This window comes from Saccopteryx bilineata, chromosome 3 (genome assembly GCF_036850765.1).
Source record: "Saccopteryx bilineata isolate mSacBil1 chromosome 3, mSacBil1_pri_phased_curated, whole genome shotgun sequence".
NCBI classification, from domain to species: domain Eukaryota; kingdom Metazoa; phylum Chordata; class Mammalia; order Chiroptera; family Emballonuridae; genus Saccopteryx; species Saccopteryx bilineata.
In genome coordinates, this window is record NC_089492.1 from 69,083,336 (window position 1) to 69,106,024 (window position 22,689).

Consider the following 22,689-nt stretch of genomic DNA (forward strand, 5'->3'; position numbering starts at 1 on the left):
GATTGAAAATCCATGGCTGCTTGTTCACTTACTGAACACTTTGGGCCTTAGGAGAATTCAGCAGCAATAAAGTCAAATATTTGATAATGCAAAAAAAAAAAAAAAAAAAGCATGACTATCCAAGTATACATGCCCTCAAATCCAAGTGTGGGCAAAAACACTCCTAGCAAGCCAAAAATAAAACCTACTCTGAAAGATATATTTAAAAAAAAATCCCAAACTTATAAAACTACACTACGTGCTTAACTACCGACTTTTTGTACTCCTTGTCATTTGAAGAAATGAAACATGGAAACGCTTGTCTACATTCTATGACATCTCTGAATTTATTGAATTCTTGCAAATGCTGTGCTTAAATGTGTTCAAAAACTCCTCCCAAGGCATATACACCCCTGAGTCATTAGCAATTCATATACTGATTCTTAACAACAGATATTTTAAATGGTAATTCAGAAGTTTAAGAGTCTTGTTCAATCTCAAGATCCATTCAAGTCATATAAAGTGTCAATAAGTGAAAACTATATTAAATTGGCAAATGTTTATTATTTTGCCTTTGGAAAATGAGCCTGTTTAACATAATGTTTGGGAAATTTGTTTATTGAAGCAAAAGAATTTCTTCCTTAAAAAGTGGTTATTTTTGTTGTCCTTTCAAAATATTTCTTCCTCCTTTTCTCATATCAATCTAAAGTGTGTAGAAAAAGTTATCTGTGTGTTGCAATGGATATATATCTATGTACACATCGCTTTACTCAATCACAGGGTAGTAGCTGAGGTTTGTGCACCAATTCAGAAAAGAAGTAAACTCCCTACTAGAATATAGCTGTGTGTTGTATTTATTGATACAAATCACAACAAAAGTAATTGTTAACAATTAATTTGTAATTATCTGTTAATGATTCTAATCGCTCAGATTAATTTGGGGGTTAAGAATTATACATTTGTGATGGAACTCCGCACCTCATAAAATACTAGGTACAAAGTGTCATAATCTTCCCTGTGCCCTAATGTTTTCATTTTAAAAGAAACCAAAACAATATTAAAAGCGCTCCTGTTATCCTGAGCTTTGCCCACAAGACAGCTGTTGTCAGTCACCGCAATTTTTCAAACAGTCAGCTTGTACTTACAGCGCTTACATCTGCTGCATCCACCAGTTTAATGCGCTCCTTCGAACGTTCTGGTTTAGCAAACCTCCATTCCTGACATAGTTTTGCTCCAGGACAAGGACGCGGGAGGGCTTTTAGGAGCTCTCAGAGGAGCCCGGTGTTTCTGGAAGCGGAGCGCGTCTGGAGGGCAGCGCCCGGCCGCGGGGACAGCCGCCTGGCCGCTGCTGCAGGCTCAGGCTGCCGAGCGACTGAGCGAAAACGCGCCCCCCAAAAGGAAAACCGCCACAGTGGCCGGCAACAGGAAGGCTTAAAGTCGGAAGTGGCACTGGAGAGTTTCTACCTCGCCCCAAACTCGGAGCCATCAGCTCCCACCGCGCGTTTAGAGACCGCCTTGAGCCCTGCGCTCCCAGCGAACGGCAGCCGCTGATAGCATCTGAGCGCCCCAGACAAAGAAACAGCAAAACCTCATCCCGGTTTGTTTGCGCAGCCTTGTAGGTCTGCCCGTGCAGCCTCGGGGCTTTTTTTTTTTTCTTTGGTTGTTGTTTTTGCAACGCAAACCACAGCTATTCTCTTGTCCTAACCTTATTGGTTTAAATGTAACAATTGAAGGGAGCACTGCTGGTCTGACTCAACCTTGCTGCTTAAAAAAAAAAAAAAAAAAAAAAAAAAATTATTATATAAATGAACGCGCCCCATGCTATCAGGATAAACAGCTGTGTGAGAAGAACTTCTCGGAGACACTGTCAACACACATCTCTGGCTACAGCAGCTACCAATTACGAGCTTTGGGGAATAGTTACGCGTTATCTTTTATAGTTTTCCAAAACTTTTTTTTCAGGCCCTGAAATTTGGGGAAGCGATGTTTTTCAAATACTATTTTCCGAATGTAACTAGTGACAGGTCTGGGTAAAATAAAAGACTAGAAATGGCTATTTTCACATTAAGTACACCAGAAATGGGGAAAGAGCAAACGTGTAAGCTGTTACCAGTTTAACAATGGAAGCCTGAAGGGGATTCTGCAGAGGTTTCTAAAATGACAAGTTTTACCTGAACAACTTTGGTGGTTATGAACCAGATAATATTGCAGTGTTAATATAAATATTTTTAAATGATTTTTTGGACAAGATTTGTTTTATCTAGAACTCTTCCTTTACAGTCTGTTCTTTTTTAAAAAAAATTCTACTAAACTCAAACTATGCATGCAAGTCTATAACAGAGAGTTGAACTATTCAGATTATGACTAAATTACAACTCCAGTTTAAAATACTACTATCACATTTTAGACAAATATATCACTTCAGTTATTAGATTGATGACTTAACCATTATATTGATCTCAAATATTTAAAGAAGGTATTACTTTTGTGACTATTAAATTTTTATTTGCCAGACCTATGCCACAGTTCAAGACCAATGTTTATTTTTGATAACTACACACTCAACAAAACCAATTATCTATTCTAAAATGAAATCTTGATACCTGCTGGATTTTTCTTAAAACTGTTTTGTTATTACCAGTGCTAATCTATGTATTTGGTCTTTTATTAGTAATAAAAAGCATTTTCTTAAGGCTCTCATCTTAATATAAAAAAATGTTAAAAATCACAGTAACTTCTTAAGTGATTTTGTAATATGTTTTCAGATCATAAACTAATAAAGCAGATGGACTCTGTCTTACCTTTCCTTTGCTAATTTGTAAATGAAAGTACCATTCTGATGCAAACAAACAAAAAAAACCCCACTTCTAGTGACCAAAATTCAATATGGACTTCCCCACCCCCCGGAAAAGTTGCCAATCTGAATTCCTCAGAAGAGAACGATTTGTCAAACCTTCGAGACAGCTTAAACTGCAAACTCACCTAGGATTTCATTTTGTATGGTCGCGGCAAGGAATTATGGGCTAGTCATCTACCATATTTGGGAAGCCAGGTCAAGAATCAGTTGATTGCTATTGGATATGTTCATATAAGCAGCAGAACTAGAATGACGTTACAACTACAGCACTTTCTCAGGCCAGAAGTATCAGTTATTCAATATGCTAACGTATACATGCAGAAAATAAAATACAGCACATAATGGATGTTTCTAGTGCTGTGAGTAAAATCTAATGTCACATTAATTCAATCTATGATATTAAACAATAACTGCTTTTGCTATCATATTTATTTCTAAGCTCCATAAAATATAAAACTTGAGGTTCTGGCTGGAAAATTCAACCCTATTTGAAACTTTACATTAGGCTATTATACCCATGCTTCCCATAATTTAAAAATTACTTTCGATATAAAAGGATAAAATATAATCTTTCTGATCCATGAAAGATTGTATTGGCAAATCCAAAAGATACTAACTATATGAGGTCAGAAGTACTGGGGTATCATGTAAAGTATTTGACTTTGTATATAAATACCAATATTGTAATCAAATTTATTACATTAGTTTTTATATTGAAATTTAATTTATTATATAGTACAAGATACCATTAAAGCAATGGTGTATACATTAATGAAGAAAATTATGAAAAGCATGAACATAACATAACCACTAATTGATATGATTGATATAGATCATATGCCATTATTATGTAACAAAGAGCTTAGTCATTTGCTAAAGACATATCCACATGCATATATAGCACTTTTAAATGGTTTCTCTTCCTAAATCAGAATTAAGTAGATTAAAATTAATCTCATGCTTATTCATAAATTGTCTGGTTATTGCACTGGAAATCAAATATGTAATAATTACCATATAATTTACACCCAAAATATTCTCTGGTAAATAGCCAAAATAGAATCTGTTACTCATAAGACCCAACTTACAGTGTACAGTACTGTTAACTTCCTATTTCTAAATTGCCACCAAGTATGATTACATACTTAACCATAAACTTTAAGGACCAAGGTATTCCCTAAATAAAATTATATATTTCACAACAGAAATTGAAAAAATTTGCCAAAATTTTGCCATTAGTAAAGACAAGTACTGATAGAAAACATTACTATTTGATATTTCCTGCTGAAATTTCAACACATAAACATATGGAGTAAAAATTTTTCTAATATGCTTTTTCCTTACTGAGACAAATTTGTATACATATATATATAATTATGTATGTTTTATATGTACATAATTTTTATCTGGAAAAGGAAAACACTTGAAATAGTTAACTGTAATGAAATGTTCAAATATTCTCAAAGGGACAATATCTTTCATACATTGTATCTCCAAAGAAGTTTTATCTTATAGAGTGAGCTGTTGTCTAGATACGTGCTGATTATATAGAAGTCTGCAATTTTGATAGAAATTGTTATTGGCTTTCAATTAACAGAGAATTTTAAATAAAGGCATAATTACAAAAATAAAAAGGTGACTCGGCACTTTTCTAAAACGACATGAATAAACAGTTGATTAATCAAATTAATACAACAAACACTGAGAAAACAAAAGATAAAACACAAATGTCCCTTTCCCTTTTACATTCCAGTCAATAATAAAGTTCTTGAGTAGTTGTCAAGTTTCCAATAAAAGATGTACTCAGAAATCACTTTTCTTCTATTTGTGTTTATCTTTCGATAATTTTTTAAATAAGCGTGTATGCTATTACCTGGTCCAATGTAAACCATCTCTTATCTCTATTTCCACCATTCTAATGAATTATTTCTCAAGAATAATGGTGTAGTTAGTTGTAAAATATATTTAGTACTTCAAGACCAGTGCTTTTCCTTCAACAATAAAATCCTAGTCACTATTTCTTCTATGTTTTTAAAATCAATAATATCTGCAGATATTCAACATTTTTGCGATTCAAAGTGTACAAAGAAGAACGGCGAATAGAGTATTCCAAAATTCTGTACTTCTAGTCCTCCTCTGCTTCCAGACAGCTCTCTTTTCACGTGGTTCTGGCCATAGCACTGCACTTCTGGCTTTTGTATGGAACCCTGGAACAGTGTCCGGATCACTGACATTACGATCCTTGCTGGCATTTGGAACAGTCGCTTCCATGACCTCCTCTTTCCCACTGGCACGAGACCTACAATGAGGGCCCTGCTCCCAGAAGCCTTCTGCTGAAACGCAACCAAGTAAAACATCCTCTATTTATTTTAAGAATGATATTAAATCCACCAAGCTGAATGTCTACCAGTATTTTGTTAAATGTTTTCCATTCAAACTCTAACATGAATAGCTTTTAACAGTAAATTTAAGGAGGCAATTACTAACTAGTCACTGTACCACGGAAAACTATTTTAATAAATATTATAGTTTTTATACCTATACAATATGGAAATATGACCTATTCCCTGTCCCCTTTATAAGCACGTTGGTTATTACATATGAATAATGACCATTTATTTATGTAGAGTAGAAAACTAGAAAACTTGTTATCATCTGTAGTAATGACTGCCTATAGGATGTTTTTTTTAAAAAAAATTATTGTTCTTATAGAAACTTAGAGTAGCACTTTTTGAAGCTAGTAATGATAATCAGGGCAGCAGTAGATTTGTAAGAAAAGAGAATGGGGTGATAGAGGTACTGTAAGAAAAATATGACACATCAGGCTTTCTATTTTAAAATCAACCGGTTTCCCCAAATGGCAAACAGAGTTACTTTTTCTACCTTCTGCCAAAAATATGTAAATAATTGGTCTTGGAAGCATATGCTTAATCTCAGCAATATGCTATTTTGCTTTTTCACACTGTAAGATGGATTTCTGTTGACATGAAGCAACTTAGAAAGCCCAGGTTGTCTATTCTTCAACCATTTTTTTTTCTCTAAGCCATGGGCAAAACCAACCTTGTCAGCACCTCCCAGAACATGTAAGAAGATCTGGAAATTTGCTTTGTGTTTTCTAGGTTTCATGACAGCTGAGTTCACAGTTTTTAAATTCAGCAGAAACAGTGACTATCTCATGGAAGAAGGAAGGGACTTAGCATTTAGTGAGTGCATACTATGCACCAGGCACTGTGTTAAGCATTTTATATCCATTCTTCATTTATTTTAATAATGTCACAGTTTATCTCTTCTAATCCTGTTTTTTATATAAAAAATATGTCTCCTCCTCTCCCTTTTTTGGTCTGGAATCAGCCTCATTTCTCTAGCAACATCAAAGTTACCACCAGACAGCGGATGGAGCACTGGGATATTTTGGAGCAAGGAGACACCCAATAAAGTTAATGAATCCAAAAAAGTGTGTGGTATATTGAAATGATATATTTAATATAGAATGGAAATAGTCATTATACAATATCTGATTATTTACAAACATATTTGCCAGTTTGCAGATTCAAAAATAAAATTACATTAAATCGTCAACAGGGAAAAACTGTGATGAATCCTTAAACTTGAAATGATCAGATCAGGAGATATATTTTTCTCATTATTTATTTGAAAAGGAGAACTATCTTCCTAAAGTACAGAACATAAATAGTGCCAAGTTCTTTCTTTATGATAAAAAGGAGAAGCTAAGGGTCTGAGTTTACAGCAAGCTATTATATGGACAACTCATTTCACAGTTCTGTTCATTTCTTCCTCCCTTTTATAATCCTTAATTTCAGTTACCCAGTGTGATAGGCTTTGATCTTAATAGCTATTACATCATAAACACTTGATTTGTTCACCAAGGAAATAATTACATCCAAAATACCTTCCAAGTCTCCTTATGCATTTGGAAGTATAGTTTAAGTAATTCTGAATCAAGAAGCTCTGTTATTGTTACAAAGGAAATGCCAAGAAGGGGAAAAATAAAAAAAACCCAAAACCTAATAACCTATAGAATTTTTTTTCTTCCTTCAAGCAGCATTAACTTTTTCCCCCTCCAGTCTCCCAATCGGAAAAAAAAAAGAGTAACCTCTAAAGCTGTTTTAGACAGAAGGTCAGAATTCAAAGGCTCTGTAACTTAATCCATGGTGCGCTGCAATCACATTGCTATTGGAAACACAACCAGAAGCACCATTATTCTAAATGTTTTTATTAAGCAATGTCAATAGGTATACAACCTGGAGATTTCTCTCTACTGTAAAGATTCATACTTGCAGGAGATCAAGTTGCCTTGGGTCCTTGTATTTTACTTTAGAAAGCTGTAGAGTAAGAAAAAATATATACTCTGCATTTCATACTAGGGAAAACAATAGCTTCAGTTTGTTCAAATGCTGAAAGAGAGGCCCTTTTTATGGTGCAAATACGAAAAAATGATGAAAGTCCTTTAGTCTGCAGACTCTCAATAAGAATTCTTATTTCAGATGGTTTAATATTTGGAGTAGTATGATGCTTTTTGAGTTTATGGTTCATGTTCTTTCAAAAAACAGAAGTCTAGAAACATCCACCGCTTTTTGTAGGGATTCTGTTTTAACATCATCAGTAATCGGGTTTACCTGAGCTGCAGAATAAAACAAAGTCAAGAATCTGGAGTTTTGTGAATTAGAAGATGTTAAATGTATATGATTTTCAAAAACAATGCATTGGTTGATAGGGAGTTACAGGCTGGTGGCTTGTTTTTTTAATCAATACAAGGGAAAACAAATAGTTTACCAAAAGGTCAGAGAGCCTATAGAGGGGACCTCTATGGCACGGTCATCATTGACAAGCCCTGCTGAAAGATCCACTGAGCCCCCATTAGCTCCAGCCCCCTGGGACAGCAGCTCCCTCTCCTTCCGGTCCTGGCCTGTGAGGGATCTTCCTCCCCAACAGACTGGGTGGACAGGGAAAGGAGCAGGCGACGGAGCAACAGGACAGAAACAGAGTGAGGGAAAAAAAGAAGTTATTCAAAAGGATAATCTGAAATCCAGCTCCAGGATCCCAAGTATTTTTTAAAGAATGTGTATCTCTGATGCAGGCATTCTACTGTTTTTAGATATGCAAATTGTATGTTTTAACTTTACAGTACCATTACAAGTATACCCATCTCTTTTGAGAGGCGTTGCATTTGATAAATTTAAAAATGAGGGGAAAAAAAGACCTAATTCACCATAAATAAATCATGATTAATTATTGGAGACTATTGAAAAGGAGAACCTACATCTCTAAGTGCTGTATTTATAACTTTCCAAAATCATGCCTATTATCAGTCAATGAATGATGTATATTTGAAGACAAAAGATGTTTTAAATAAGAAATTTCATATTAAGACCTTCCCAAATAAGCATAGGATAACCCTGAATTCCTCCTCCCATCTTCCTATACCATTTTTCTATACTTTTAGATTTTGATTTCTATCGCTGTTCAAGGCTTAACGGCTGTCCTTTCCCTTAACTTATGTAGAATTAGTAAAATCTATCTATAGTCAAGGGCACTACTCACTAGGCCTTTAAGACAATTGCACTTGGAAATCTGAGTTCTAATTCTGACTTCAGCATGGGTTTTCTCTGTGCCCGTTGTTATATTACAGAGACAGAATTCTCAATTTATAATCTGTAAACAGGCTAACTATAAAATGAGTGCAAGAAGGTTACACACCTTACCAAGCAGCATGGGGATTGAAATGTCCGCTGCTATGGTAAAGCTATCTTGGAGAGCAAAGTAGCAACAAAAACTGAATTTCAAATCAATCTAATTAGATGAGTGCAGAATGAATGCTCAGACAGGGCATGGCAAGTTGCAGTTTTAGCATGGCTTGGTGCCTACAATAGGTGCTTAATAGATACCATTTAAATTAACTAATACATACACACTTGGCTATTTGATGGAACATGGCTCTGGTTTGAGAAAGAAAAATGACTTCCCTGAATTTCCTTTGGTTCTATGTTTTCCATCCTTTTCCTCACACACTGTTATATTTGCCCCCATTAAGAACTCTAAAGTCAGACTGATCAGGCAATTATCATCCTATGGGAGTTTGTTTCATTCTCATGGTCAAAAGTGTTAAAAATAATTTTTATGGAACAAATGTAGTCACTGAAACTGTGCTACAAATTTGTCGTACAAACAACAGGGAATAACCAAACCCTAAGGAAATTAAGAAATTAGAAGATATGTGAAGTCGCTGTATTCAGATGGTATATGTGCTTGAGTGAGGCAGGAAAATGGAATAAAAAGTTAAGGTTCAGTAAAAAAAAAAAAATGCTGTCATACACTGTGTTTTACTTATACCCATCATATTCCTCCTGAAGTACTCTGTCATAGCAGTTTGTATTTCCCTTTTAAATTCTTAACAAAAAATCCAAAAAAGTTAATAAGAAATTTTGAAAAAGATACACAATAGAATAAAAGTACCTTTAAAGAACCCCTACCTACCCTGCCTTTCAGAAATATCTCATTGTAGATGTAGCCACATTGCTGTCATTTTCAAATTTTGCAGCTTTGAGGATATTCCAAAACCTAACTAACCTAGCTAGTTAGTCTGTCAGCAAGCCCCTCACTCCTATTGTGCATCGAATATGTTCCAGGTATTGTGAGCACTAGGGGATGCAGCCGGAAATAAGACAGACAGGATTCGCTCTTACTGTCTGTGCATTCAAGAGTGTAAATAAATTTTAAAATGGCCTTTTGAACAGATGTACTTATTTTTGCTTTCTCTAAGATCCCACTAAAGCAACTGGAAATGGATTTTATTTTTATTTTTTAAAAAGCATAAATCTCAAAGAACAAAGGCAGTAGGTAAGAAGAAAACAATAACACATTTTGGAAGAGGATAAACAGGCAGACCATTAGCAGATCTGAGGAGGCTGAATCCAATGTTGGCAACAAAGAAAGCAGAAAAGTAATCACATTAACACCAGCAAAACCTCCCCCTTCTCAGGAATTGGTGGCATCAGGTACTGCTGGAAACGAGAGAAAAAGAAAGGCTAAAAAGAAATGGAGGATTGGGTACAAGTCAGTGTAAGAAGCATTAGGTTCCCTTCACCACTCTACATAGTCAAGCAAGTAGACCGAAGGAGAAGCCCCAGAATGCTTTGAGGAAAGGGTATCATCCTCAAAACAGGTGGATTCCATTTGCTGAATGCTGAATGCTGGGACACAATGAATTCTGAGACCACTACCTCTGCTCCCTTCCACCAAACTTTTTCCTCATTAGGATTCCTGGAATACTAGTTGCTAAATTCACGTTATCCAGGTAGGAACCTCAAAGAACCTTCATTAGGAATTTTGACCAACCCACGTAGAGAGACTTTAGATACTTATACATGATGTCTCTCAAGAAAATGACCCAGCCTAATTGCCCCACAGTAAAACTGTGGACTAGAAGTTCTTACAAGTCAATCATTTTTAAGGTGCCCACTATTATACAGGAGCCAACGGTCACCTGGGTCTGAGGAAAGCCTCTACTAAGAGATGGAGAAACCCAAGGAACAAAGAAAACAACACCACGCCCGAAACAGAGATCAAGCAAAAGCAAGAAAAATAGAAACAAACCCTTATTAATATCTCCAGAGGAATAAGCTACTGCAACCATGGCACAAGATTGGGAAATAACAATAAAAAAGGAACATCCAACAACAAAAAGAGCCCTTAGAAATAAAAAGTAGAATAACAGAATTTCCCCAGAGAATAAAGCAAAAGAGATGGAATATGGGACAGAAGAGAAAATACGAAAGAAAATAGAAAGCTGTAGGAAACTATGGTGGTCCAACGTCAAATAAGTGGAATTTCAGAAAGAGAGTAGAGAAAATCAAGGGATAAAACTTAAGTAATTCTAAAATATTTCCTAGGACACGAGTTTTCAGACTGAAGAAGCTCAATAAGTGTCCAAAAAAATGGATTTTAAAAAAAAGACCTACACCAACAAACATTGTTGAGAAATGTCTAAAAACTTACTTCTATAAGTTTTGAGAGAGAGAAAGAAAAAAAAAGATCAGACACAAAGCATGGCTCGTGACTTCAGACTTCTTGATTGAAACATGTATTTTTAGAAGGTAATAAAGCAACAGTTTCAAATTCCTTAAGGAAAATGAATTTCCAACCTAGAATTTTGTATCCTAACCAACTTAAAAATAAGTAGAAAATTAAAAATATTTGCAGATATGTCAATGTCTCTAAATAAATAAATAAACAAATAAATAAATAAATAAAACATATTTTCTAAGGATTCCTGAGAAATCCTTTCTCAGGAAGCTAGCAGAGCATGTGTCCCAGCAGCATTCAGGAGCAAACCTCCTTTATGAAATCGGTCAACCAAATAGGAGAGAGCACTCTAATCCCTGGTGTTGATGGTAAAGGGAATTTCTAGTGTGATGGTTCTGCACCAGGGATAGCATTCCAGATTGGAGAAGGTCAGAAGGCATCAGGACAGTTTTCAGGATAAAAAAGCTGATAGAATAGTTGATACATGTGAACATACAGAAAGAGGTTTTAAACAATCAGCGAAGACTATAAACTTTAACTGTTAAGAGGAGTCTCAGCAAACTGCGTGCTGCTGCTGTGAAGAGCATGCATGTAGATGGTGTGACCTTATAGAATCATCTGACATTCAGTGTTACATAGATATAATTTTGATTAAAACAAAAACCAAAAAAGATAGACATTTGCCTGCTCCTGTAGGGTGTGTGTGTTTTTTTGTGTGTGTATCAATTATTGACATTTAGTATAAAGATTTCAGGTAAAATTAAGCAGAGAGGAACATGGGGAAGGTGGTGGGTGTCATGTTAGCTTGCCAAGTGAAGCCTTTTTGAGGGAGTATCAGTTGAGACATAAATGATGAAAGCGTGATGGACTTGTAAAAAGTTGAAGGAAGGAAAAATGTGGTCTCCACACTTCTCAAAGTTCAAAGGTATCAAGTTTGGCAAATAAGGTAGAGGAGGAGGAAAGAATGAGACAGGGCTGGGTGTGGGATATGGGACACTGTAGGCTAGGTGAGAAGTGAGGATTTAGTTCTAGGTATAAAAGGAAGTTACTTGAGGTGTTTTTTACTTGCGTGTTTTTAGTTTGCTTTTAAGCAGAAAAGCGACACAATCTGACATGAAGCTATGTGCAGGACAGACAACAGGACAGCAAAAACAGAGGCAGGGAGGCAAAGCAGGGGCTATCACAGTGGTCCAGGTGAGGAGTGAGAGTAATTTAGACTCAGGTATTGTGGGGAGATGATATGTAGTTCAATGTAGGGCCTGTTTTGGGATTAGAACCAAGAGGACTTGTAGATTGGATGTGGGTTTGAAGCTAAGAAAGAAATTAAGGATGACTCCAGTTTCTCCACATAAACAATAAACACCACTGATTGGACTTTCATCTCCCCTCATTTCTCCTTTCTGCTTTCTTGCTCATACAGTAACATGACATAAACACAAAGAGCCTGAATAAATAGAATCTAAATAGTTGAAAATTAACTGCAAGTTAGACACTAAAGTGCAAAGGAACCTGATGAACTAAGTGAGATAGAGGCCATTTGTGATAATGAGGAGGCCACAGATGTGTCGCTTGAAGCTGGAGGCCCTAGTGAGGACCAAAGACTTGAAGAGTAGGGACCAGTATGATTCTGGAAAGGACTCAAAGACCAGCCACACCTTTGCCCACCACCAGGCAGGATTTACAGGGTTCAAGTAGGACAAAGACATCTCCACATGGGCCAAAGACTGCAGTCAGCACAGCACGGGGATGCGAGAGCCATGCCTCTCTGGGTAGAATGGTACATGCTTGTGCCCGGGCCCTAGCACACTCCAGGGAGCAGGGTGAGTAAGGGAGGGCCGGAGCATCTCAAACTATCAAGGCTTACTTTCTAAAGGACCACCTGTGTACCTTAGACATTCTATTGCTTTGAAATAGTCACATTTAAAGATTTTTGTTGTTGTTAAGTATTTTGCTACTTTGTGCTTTGAAGCAGGATGCAGCTGGATGTGGAAAATAAAATTAACTTTGATTTTACATCTGAGTTGTGCATAAACTGTAATAGCACTGTCCTAACAGACAACAGCTGAGCTCCAAACCCAATCCAAGCACAACCTGGTACCCACACTGCAGCACTGCCTTTATAGAATATAAATCGGATCATATCTCTCATTTTAAAAGCCTCCATAAATTTTAGAGTGGAGTGCAAACTCGCCAGCTGATCACAGCAACTGTGAAGGACCGGGCACACGCCTCCTCCTCCAGCCTGAAGACCTAACCTGCTGCATGGTCCTTCTTCCTCCCAGCCACGCTGAGACGCAAACAGTTCCCAGACCTGACCCACGGTTCGTGCCTTTGTGCTGTTCCGCATGCGGGGTATTTCCAACCCTCACATCAATCAGAGTTCAGCTCGGCACTGCCTGGGCCTTGCTGCTCTCCATAATTATACCCGTCCCTTTCTAGTGTGACAAGCCAGCGTTCTCATAAACATTTCAAGTGCAATCTAAGTAAACTCATGTTCTGAGCCCCAAACCTGCTTCTCTACTTCTCTGTTTCACCTGGGCCACAACCCATAGCTCAAGCTGGAGATGTAAAGGTTTTCCTCTCCACATCCAAATCCAATGCCAAGTCCAGCTGGTGCCACCTTTACGTGTCCCTGCACTCAGTCTCCTCGTGTCTTGCTCTATGTCCACGGCCTGGCTCGGGCAGCCCAGCGCGCCCCCCTGCCTCCAACCTTCTCTTCAATTCACGCTGCAGCCAATGTGGGCTTCGTGCACTGTGGTTCTGGTAACACTGCAGGGCTCCCATCATTTACTGGCTAACCCCATTATCAAAGAGTAAAGACCAAATCCATAAGGGGACTGGATGAAGGGAGGTAAAGGGATTAGCCAGAAAACATATATACATAACACACAGACACAGCCAACAGTGTGGTGACAGCCAGAGGGAAAGGGGGCTGGGGGCAGGGGGAGCAAGGCCAAGCAGGGAGATGAGGACAGAAAGAGACTTTGCTTGGGGCAGTGGATGAATGATGCCCTGTGCAGAGGGTATCACATTGTGTTGTACACTCGCAACTTGTATAGTCTGGCAAAATGGCATCTAAATAAATTAAAAATAAATTTGAAAAAAATAATGTTAAAAAGAGAGACTGAGTCTGTAAAACAGCTTGCAAGGCTCTCTGTAGTCTAGGAGCACCCACCTTGCTAATTTAGCCGCCAGGACTATCTGTGTGCCCTTTCTGCTCCAGCTTTCAACTGCCCGCAGTTCTCCTCAACACACAAGCCTTTTCTCAAGATGCCTGTATTCATGTTGTCTCCAACACTTGAATTCTCTTCCAAACCTTCTGTTAGAGACCAAATCAAAGAAAAGTAAATTACAGCCATGGTGTGTCATGAGATCAATGTCAATGGGAACAACAGAAGGAAAGAGGCGTTGCAGAAAGGTTCTCTGCGCTAACCAGCAGCCCCTCCAGCCCAGTCCAAAGCAGGCTCAAGTCTTCCCCATGCCAACGGAGAGGAAGGCCGCTCACGTTCCGGTGCTGTCCTCTACTCTCCTGGAAACAGAGTGCAGGAGGAGGCTGGGAAACGGGGAGAAAGAGGAAGGAGGAGTATAAACAGGGTTCGGGGGAGACCTGGGACAAGGCTCCTGCAAATGCTGACTTAGGAGCAACTCGATCGGCAAGGTTTAGGGGTTCTGAAATACAGCAAGAAGCTAGAATTCATTTTTATCAGACTAAAGTTAAATTAGTTTTACTGCCATAGAATGATCGTATTTTGTTAAACTTAACCTTATGGTATTATCTCTAAAGCCAGGGTTCTGCAGTTGTGCCAATCATGCTGATATTAATAGCACTTTGGTTCTAAAATTACTTTGAAGATGTCTTTTCTTACTAGCCCTCTTAGAGAAACATAAAGATATTCCAACACACTCCCCCACACGCTCACACGTGCACACACACATGCCCCTCATCGCACACGCTCTCCTGTGCAAACACCATATGTAACTGCCTCCCTCCATGTGTCATTTGGGGATTTATTGGCATTTTAGTTAGCAGGTTGATTCCAGGCCCTTATATATGAAAAGCACTTTGTATACACAACATGGCACAGACCCAGCGTAATGTCTTTAAAGCCTGGGGCACTTTAAAATTTGTTTTACATCAAGCTAATCATGTTATGAATCTACATTTTCATTATACATCACAACCATCCTTATTTTTCCTAATGACATACAAGATGAGAAGAAACAGACCCATGTATTAAGGCTACCGTCTGATCTCCCACTTGGTAGAGTAGAACTAGACAGTTTAGCAGAGCAGCAGATGAACTACATAATATTTATGAAGGGCTTTTATAACAAAAATGAAGAAATCAAAACCAGATGAAAAGTAGACAAAAGCTTTATTTTCATAATTTAAATTATGTTATACTAAATTGAAGTAGTGCTTAAACAGTGGTAACAAATTATTATGTAGAATATTGAATTACTTTGCATTACAAGTTGCTAAAATATACACAAATTTGTGACTAAACTATATTTCAAGGTTCCCTACCTTAACAGATGTAAATTAAATTAAGAAGATCAAATATACCAACTGTGTCCCAGTGGTTAAAGGTATACCAGAGGTAAGGTATCCACATTTTAAGTATATTAAATTTAACTTTATATTCACTTAACATGAACTTCAGCACACATTATTTTATACCACAAGGATTTCTAATTCCTTAAAGTTTCAATTTCTCTCCTTGATAGGTATGCATTAATAGGAAACAGATAAGCAATGTTTATGTGCTTTCTGAACGGTATGGCATTTTTTTTTCTTTACTAGTAAAGAATATATATGTTTGTTTCTTAAGTCATGGCATAAAATAAAGCAGAGATGGTGATAAAATAAGGAATCTACATGGCGGGAGGAGCCAAACCCGATAAATCTAGACAAAAACTTGCTCTGATTACTCATGAAGTCAGACTGTGTATCTCCAAGGTCACCTTAGAGTTCTATATTTTGCTGGCTTTTACTTTCTAAGTTCGGGAATTCCCTGCTTCAATCTGTATGTTTGGTCACAGGACAGAGGAAACTTACATCTAGAAAGCAGATCAATTTCTAGGCTCTCAAGCAGATTTTATAGTAAAGGCATAGTTTTAACTCTTGAAATAACAGTAGAAAATTTGCATCAGTCCATATTTTGGAAGAATAACGTAACTAAATGAATGTGGCATGTCAGGCCAATAAGCATAGGATATTGTGATTAAAAAAATAATTCTAATGCTCTACATAATGTTATTAACCAGTGTTCATTTAATTTTTAAAATTCTAATGGTACAATTTCAGGGGGAAGTTGCACTTTTGTTAAAATAACTTTTCTTCCATGGTACAGTTATGTTAATATTAGATATTCTTAGCTACATTGTTCTCTTTTTTTTTTTTGTGGCAGAAACAGAGAGAGTCAGAGAGAAGGACAGACAGACAGGAAAGGAGAGAGATGGAAGCACCAGTTCTTCATTGTAGTTCCTTAGTTGTTCATTGATTGATTTCTTATATGTGCCTTAACTGGGAGGCTACAGCAGACTGAGTGAGCCCTTGCTCAAGCCAGCGACCTTGGGCTCAAGCTGGAGAGCCTTGCTCAAACCAGATGAGCCCACGCTCAAGCTGGCGACCTCGAAGTCTCGAACTGGGGTCCTCTGCATCCCAGTTTGACACTCTGTCCACTGCGCCACCGCCTAGTCAGGCAGCTACATTGTTTTCTAAAAGCACCTTAAAAATTAATAACCAAATTTTTAAGTATTATCTTATTTAGGAAAACAAATTAAAATGACATTACTTCATTCCCAGCTCAAACAAAATTATACATTCTGCCAATTCTAAATATTGATGAAATTGGAGTGATAAAAATTCTTACTAGGAGTATGAAAATGTATATCAATTTTGTTAAAGGGAAAGATACCCTCACATCTGGCAATTTCATTTCTAGGCATATTTCCTAGAGAAACTCCTATACATGAGGGTGAAGAAAAACATCACAAAAACATCCACCACAACATTGTTTTAAATAGTTAAATTTTTTTGTATTTTTCTGAAGTGAGAAACAGGGAGGCAGACAGACAAACTCTCACATGCACCTGGCTGGGATCCACCCAGCGTGCCCACCAGGGGCAATGCTCTGCCCATCTGGAGCATTGCTCGGTTGCAACCAGAACCATTCTAATGCCTGAGGCAGAGGCCATGGAGTCATTCTCAGCACCCGGGCCAACTTTGCTCTGGTGGAGCTTTGGCTGCCGGAGGAGAAGAGAGAGACAGAGAGAAAAGGGAGGGGGAAGAGTGGAGAAGCAGATGGGTGCTTCTCCTGTGTGCCCTGACCAGGAAATGAACCGAGGACTTCCACATGCTGGGCCAATGCTCTACCACTGAGCCAACCGGCCAGGTCCAATAGTTAAAAATATTTTTTTAAAAAAAGGAACAACTTGCATTTCCATCACCAGGTAAATCAGCTTTAAAATTGTGACATATTTCCTACTCGATGGCAGTAAAACAAGTGAACTAGAACTATATAGCGCAATATACATATATACATATACTTGAAGCATTAAAGCAAGTTTAAGGATGATAACAGGCCTTTGCTGGTTGGCTCAGTGGTAGAACATTGGCCCGGAGTGTGGAAGTCCTGGGTTTGATTTCCAGTCAGGGCACACAGGAGAAGTGCCTATCTTCTTCTCCACCCCCTCCCTCTCGCATCTCTCTTTTTCTCTCTCTCTCTCCCCTTCCTGCACCCATGGCTCGAATGGAGTAAGTTGGCCCTAAGTGCTGAGGATGGCTCCATGGCCTCTGCCTCAGGCACTAAGAAGAAATTGGTTGCAAAGCAATGGAGCAATGCCCTAGATGGGCAGAGCATTGCCTTGTAGGGGGCTTGCTGGGTGAATCCTGGACAGGGCATATGCAGGAATCTGTCTCTGCCTTCCCTCCTCTCAATTAAAAAAAAAAAAGGATGATAAATTATAGCCTATATTTTACTTAAGTTTTAAAACATACAATAATATAAATTACATATAGATACAGATTTGCAGTGAAAACATAAAGACTAGAGCGGGATTAATGAACACCAAATTCAGAATAATAGTCATCTTGGGGAAGGAAGGAAGGAGAATGAAAATGAAGAAAAAGCATGATGAGATTTAACTGTTTCTTTAATGTGTTGTTTCTTGAAAAAAAAAATTTGAACAACACAAGACAAAAATGTACATTTTCTCAGTCTACGTGGATGTATACAGGAATTACATTATTATTTCTAATTTTCACTATATATAAAATTGTGTATGTTTTAAAGAGCAAAACAATGAACTCTTCTCCCCAATAAATATTACTAGAGTATTTGTTACTATGCTTTCATTGCTTTTCAAAATTTGACATCTCAGAGATAGCAACTATAATTTTACATATTTTTCACATAACAATCTCCAGATCTCTGAGTGTGTCCAATTTCCCAACCTCACCAAGAGACAAGCTTAGACTTCTGATGATACATGGTCTGATAATGTAATTGGTTGTTTTCAAGTTGCTGACATTATCAGCCTGCTTATATTTTAAATTGGTGCATCTGTTCTCACTGAAACAATTTTAGGCAGGTTTATTTTAAGAGCTTAACCTCCCATTTAGCATATTTCCCCATGTATAAGATGCACTCTTTTCGAAAAAAGTTGGCGTTTAAAAACTGGGTGTGTCTTATACAGTGGTTGTAGTTTTTTTTCTTTTTACTTGCATTCCCCGTTTTTTTCGTACTTGTTTTTGTGCTCATTGTTGTAAATTTTTTTTTACTTGCATTTCCTGCTTTTTTGTGTTTGTTGTCTTTGTGCTCATTGTTTTACACCTGTTACGGGTATATTATGGTAGGTTAAGTTTTGTCATGTTCTGCCCAAAAATGGCTCAGAAAAGACTTTCATACAGTGCTGAATTCAAGTTAAAAGTGATCCAGTTTTCAAAAGTGAATGGATCATGCTGCTGAATGTAAGTTTGGTCCTCCTCCAACTGAGATATCAATCAGAGACTGGCTACGGGAAGAAGAAACCCTACTGAAAACGCTATGGCAGAAGAAAGCCATGCGAGGCAAGTCAGCAAAATGGTCTGATTTAGAGAGGGAATTGAAAATACGGATTGAAGAGCAAAGGGCAATTGGAATTCTTGTGTCTACAAAGATGGTTCAGCATGAGGCAAGAAGAATTGCTGATGAAAAAGAAGTTACTGATTTCAAAGGAGGACACAAGTGTTGCTTCAGGTTCAGGAAACGAAATGGACTAAGCATGGGTGCATGCACCAGACTTGCCCAAAAGATGCCTGAAAGCTATGAGCAGAGAAGATCCTTGAATGTCATCGTTTTGTCATTCAATGTTGGAAGACACATCAGTTTGAGTTGGGACAGATTGCAAATATGGACAAAGTTCCCCTTCAGTTTGATGTCCCAAGTAATAGAACTGTTGATAAGAAAGGGGTGAAAACTGTGAAGACAAGTGGACATGAAAAGAGCCATTATACAGTTGTTCTAGCTTGTTGTGCCGATGGAACCAAGCTGCCTCCTATGCTGATTTTCAAACGCAAAACAATGCCAAAAGAAGACATTCCTTAAGGAGTGATTATCCACATTAATGACAAGGTTTGGATGGATCAGAATGGGATGAAGATCTGGTTTGAGAAAGTTTGGAGAAGTAGACAAGGTGGGCTCTTATGCAAACCTGCTCTATTGGTGCTTGATCAGTTCAGGGCACACATAACAAAAAAACACAAAGAAGATTTTTTTCTGCAGAGCAAAAAACAAAACTTACTATCATACCTGGAGGCTTGACATCCCAGCTCTAACCACGTGATGTCAACATTAACAAACCCTTCAAATCTGCCATAAGAGATGAATGGAACCAATGGATGAAATCCTCTGGGGACAATTTGACACCAGCAGAAAGAGTGAAGAAACCAACTATAGAAGTTTGTACCTTGGTGAAAAGATCCTGGGATAATATCAAGATTGAGATCATTGTTAAGTCATTAAGAAGTGTGACATTTCAAATACCATAGATGGAACTGAGGACGAGGCAATATATGAAGACAGTGATTTGTCATCAGACACAGATGAGGACAAGCTAATGGATGGGAGTTTTGACAGTGATGAGGAGTTGTATAAATTTTATGGTGAAAAAAACTTGAGTTCAATAACTTTATGTAATACTTTTTTTTTCAAATTTTGGGCCCCAAAATTAAGGTGTGTCTTATACATTAGGAAATATGGTAGCTTTCTTCTTTTCTAAGCATTATAAGAGCCACAGGGAGACTGACTTATCTTTCCTCAGATCCCACTATCCATTCACACTGGGATTTTTCAGGTGGGGCCCACCCCTGATGACCATCTTTGACCAACTAAGGCAAGTTTGGGGTCCCTCCTTGGGACTTTCTTTGTTCCTACAAATATCTAGACTGGGTAATATATCACCTGGTGCTGTTCCCGCCAATGCTCTACCTCCTTTCATGGGATATAAGCTTCCTGTAGCAGCAACTATGTTCTGCTTTTACCTTCTCAAGTTCTTAGTGCTGTCATATATTTGCTTGGTAAGTGTTTGTCGAATGAATAAATGAACGAAAGAAGCTACAACACCACCAGCATCGATCCTTACCCACCAGTGTTATCTTTAGACTAGAAAGGCAAGGGGAAAAATCAGCATTGAATCCTTCCATTAGGAAATGGCAGCACTTCCTGGATAGAGAAATGCAAATTTACTCTTGAATCCAAGTTTTGAGTATTAAGGCGTATAGGCAGCAGTGCTTTGATCTGAAAATTAACAGTGCTCTGAATTTTATGTTCACTGATGCAGAAATATTTAATTAGGTATGATATACTCTTAGACCAAACTATGCAAATAGATCTTTATAGATTGAAAATATTATAATATAACCTAAAATATTTTTCTAACTTGCTGTTAGTAATGAAACCAATGGCTTTCTAGGTATGTTAGCACTTAATTTCTCATGTATAAGTAAACTAAGAATTATTATTTAATTAAAATAAATGACTAGAAACTTATTCAAGAACAGCCAGGAAGCAAGCAACTGACCAAGGGGGTGAACCTTGGCCTCAATATGACAGAATAATCTCTAACTGTAAGAGAGTTCTGGTCAACCTCACCCTAACTACAATATCATGGAAACAGAAATTGGGAGAAATGTGGGCATGGTGGAGAAAAGAGCTAAGATAATAAGCAGAAAAAAATGTTTACCTGTATGAGAGCTCCTGATCAAATAGCAATCTTTGGAGTTTACATAAGCTTTATTTTATGTATAAAGCACTTTCCCCCATGTAATCTCATGGAAGGTGGCACAAGAGTCCTAGGATTATAAAGATCAGGTAATATACCTATCCTACAGATGAGGAAACTGAGGCTCAGAGGGGTTAAGCTCAAGAGATCATGTCAGAAGAGATACCTAAACCCAATATTAAAAAAAAAATTAATTCAGTCTCTTTTCAAAATATGATGCTATAATTTTTCCTCAGTTTATTTCCCTCCCCTTAAATTCTTCTAGGTGAATATAGTTATACTGGAATTTAGAAAATTTTGAAATTCTGCTATAATTGAATAATATCTCTCTGGGTTATACTTAGCTGTGCATTTTACTTCTGATTGCATAAATATTCATAGAGAAACACCTAAAAGCAATATTCAAAACACTGATCAGTGTGGTTCTTATTAACACTAATGGAGATCAGGTGGATAAATTCCCCGTTAATGCTTTGAAAATTTGTCCCTGACATCTCACCATTTAAGTAGCTATAAAGTACATCTCTGCTTGTTTGGGTTTTGTAGGAGAAAAATATGCTTAACTGTATTACTCTCATAGCACTTAGGAAGATGTTTCTGTTTTTCAGTCATTCTAATTCCCTCCATTAGATCAAATTGTTCAGTCACACTTGTTCGGTTTCTTTAATATTACCATCGTCTGTACCTTTGAGCCTCACAAAGCTAGAAACTTCCATGTATCTAAGGTCAGCATTGTCTCCAAGAACAGAGTCAATACCTATGACGTGGCAGGCAACTGCAATGTCTTCAGAGGCCAGTTATGAGTGAAAGAAGAATGGAGGTGGGGCTTGCAGTGTAGTGAAACTTCTCATAAAGGGTCATTTTTTTTTCAACCCAAGTGGGTTGTTGTTATACAGGACTATGGATTCACCGTCACTGAATCTTCTGAGTTTTTGAGAGAAGCCAGAAATCCATATTTTTCATACAAAGTTTCTAATCACTAAATGTGGCAATTAAAAATCATTTTTAAAACAGTGCATTTACCAACATTGTCTAAAGCAAACAGCATTTGTGGGCCATGAATTTATAATCACCAATTGCCTTTTCTATTTTAATAAGCAGAATGGTTGACCCAAAGTCACTATGCTTCATACCACTGGTTCAAATTTCAGTAGAAAAAATTATTTTCCTCCATTGGTTACAATCCAATTCCTGGGAAATTTTGGGGGTGAAATAGGATAATGTAAACATAATTAGAGTGTTAGAGAGCTGCAGAATGAATATGGAGAAAGAAATTGCTTGCTCATGCCAACATATGTGTATGTTGCTGAAAAGCCAAGAATAAGACATTTTAAAAAGGAAAAGATGTAACCTTCTTCCATTTGCTGACCCTCTGATATAAAGATTCAAAAGGTAACTGTAAACAAAGATTTTCATTTTGAATCAGACTACTTAGTATCATCTTATTGACTAGTGGTTTTGTGAAATGGTTCTTGAATTTATTGAGCAGATTGAGAGTTAGCTCAATTCATGTCCATAAACATATTTTGGTCCCTCATGTGGGC

General features: G+C 37.4%; 1 protein-coding gene across 15 annotated transcripts in view; it reads right to left on the minus strand.

Moving 5' to 3' along the window:
- The window catches only part of EYA1 (EYA transcriptional coactivator and phosphatase 1), a 333,576-nt gene that overhangs the window by 163,755 nt on the left and 147,132 nt on the right, over nucleotides 1-22,689 (minus strand). For 3 of the 15 annotated variants that reach the window (XM_066266312.1, XM_066266308.1, XM_066266304.1), the window contains exon 1: nucleotides 1,125-1,561. The exons of the other annotated variants lie outside the window; for them this stretch is intronic. The gene's annotated coding sequence lies outside the window, so the exon portion shown is untranslated. Of the gene's footprint in view, nucleotides 1-1,124; nucleotides 1,562-22,689 lie in introns of those variants that run through there. 15 annotated transcript variants of the gene reach the window in all.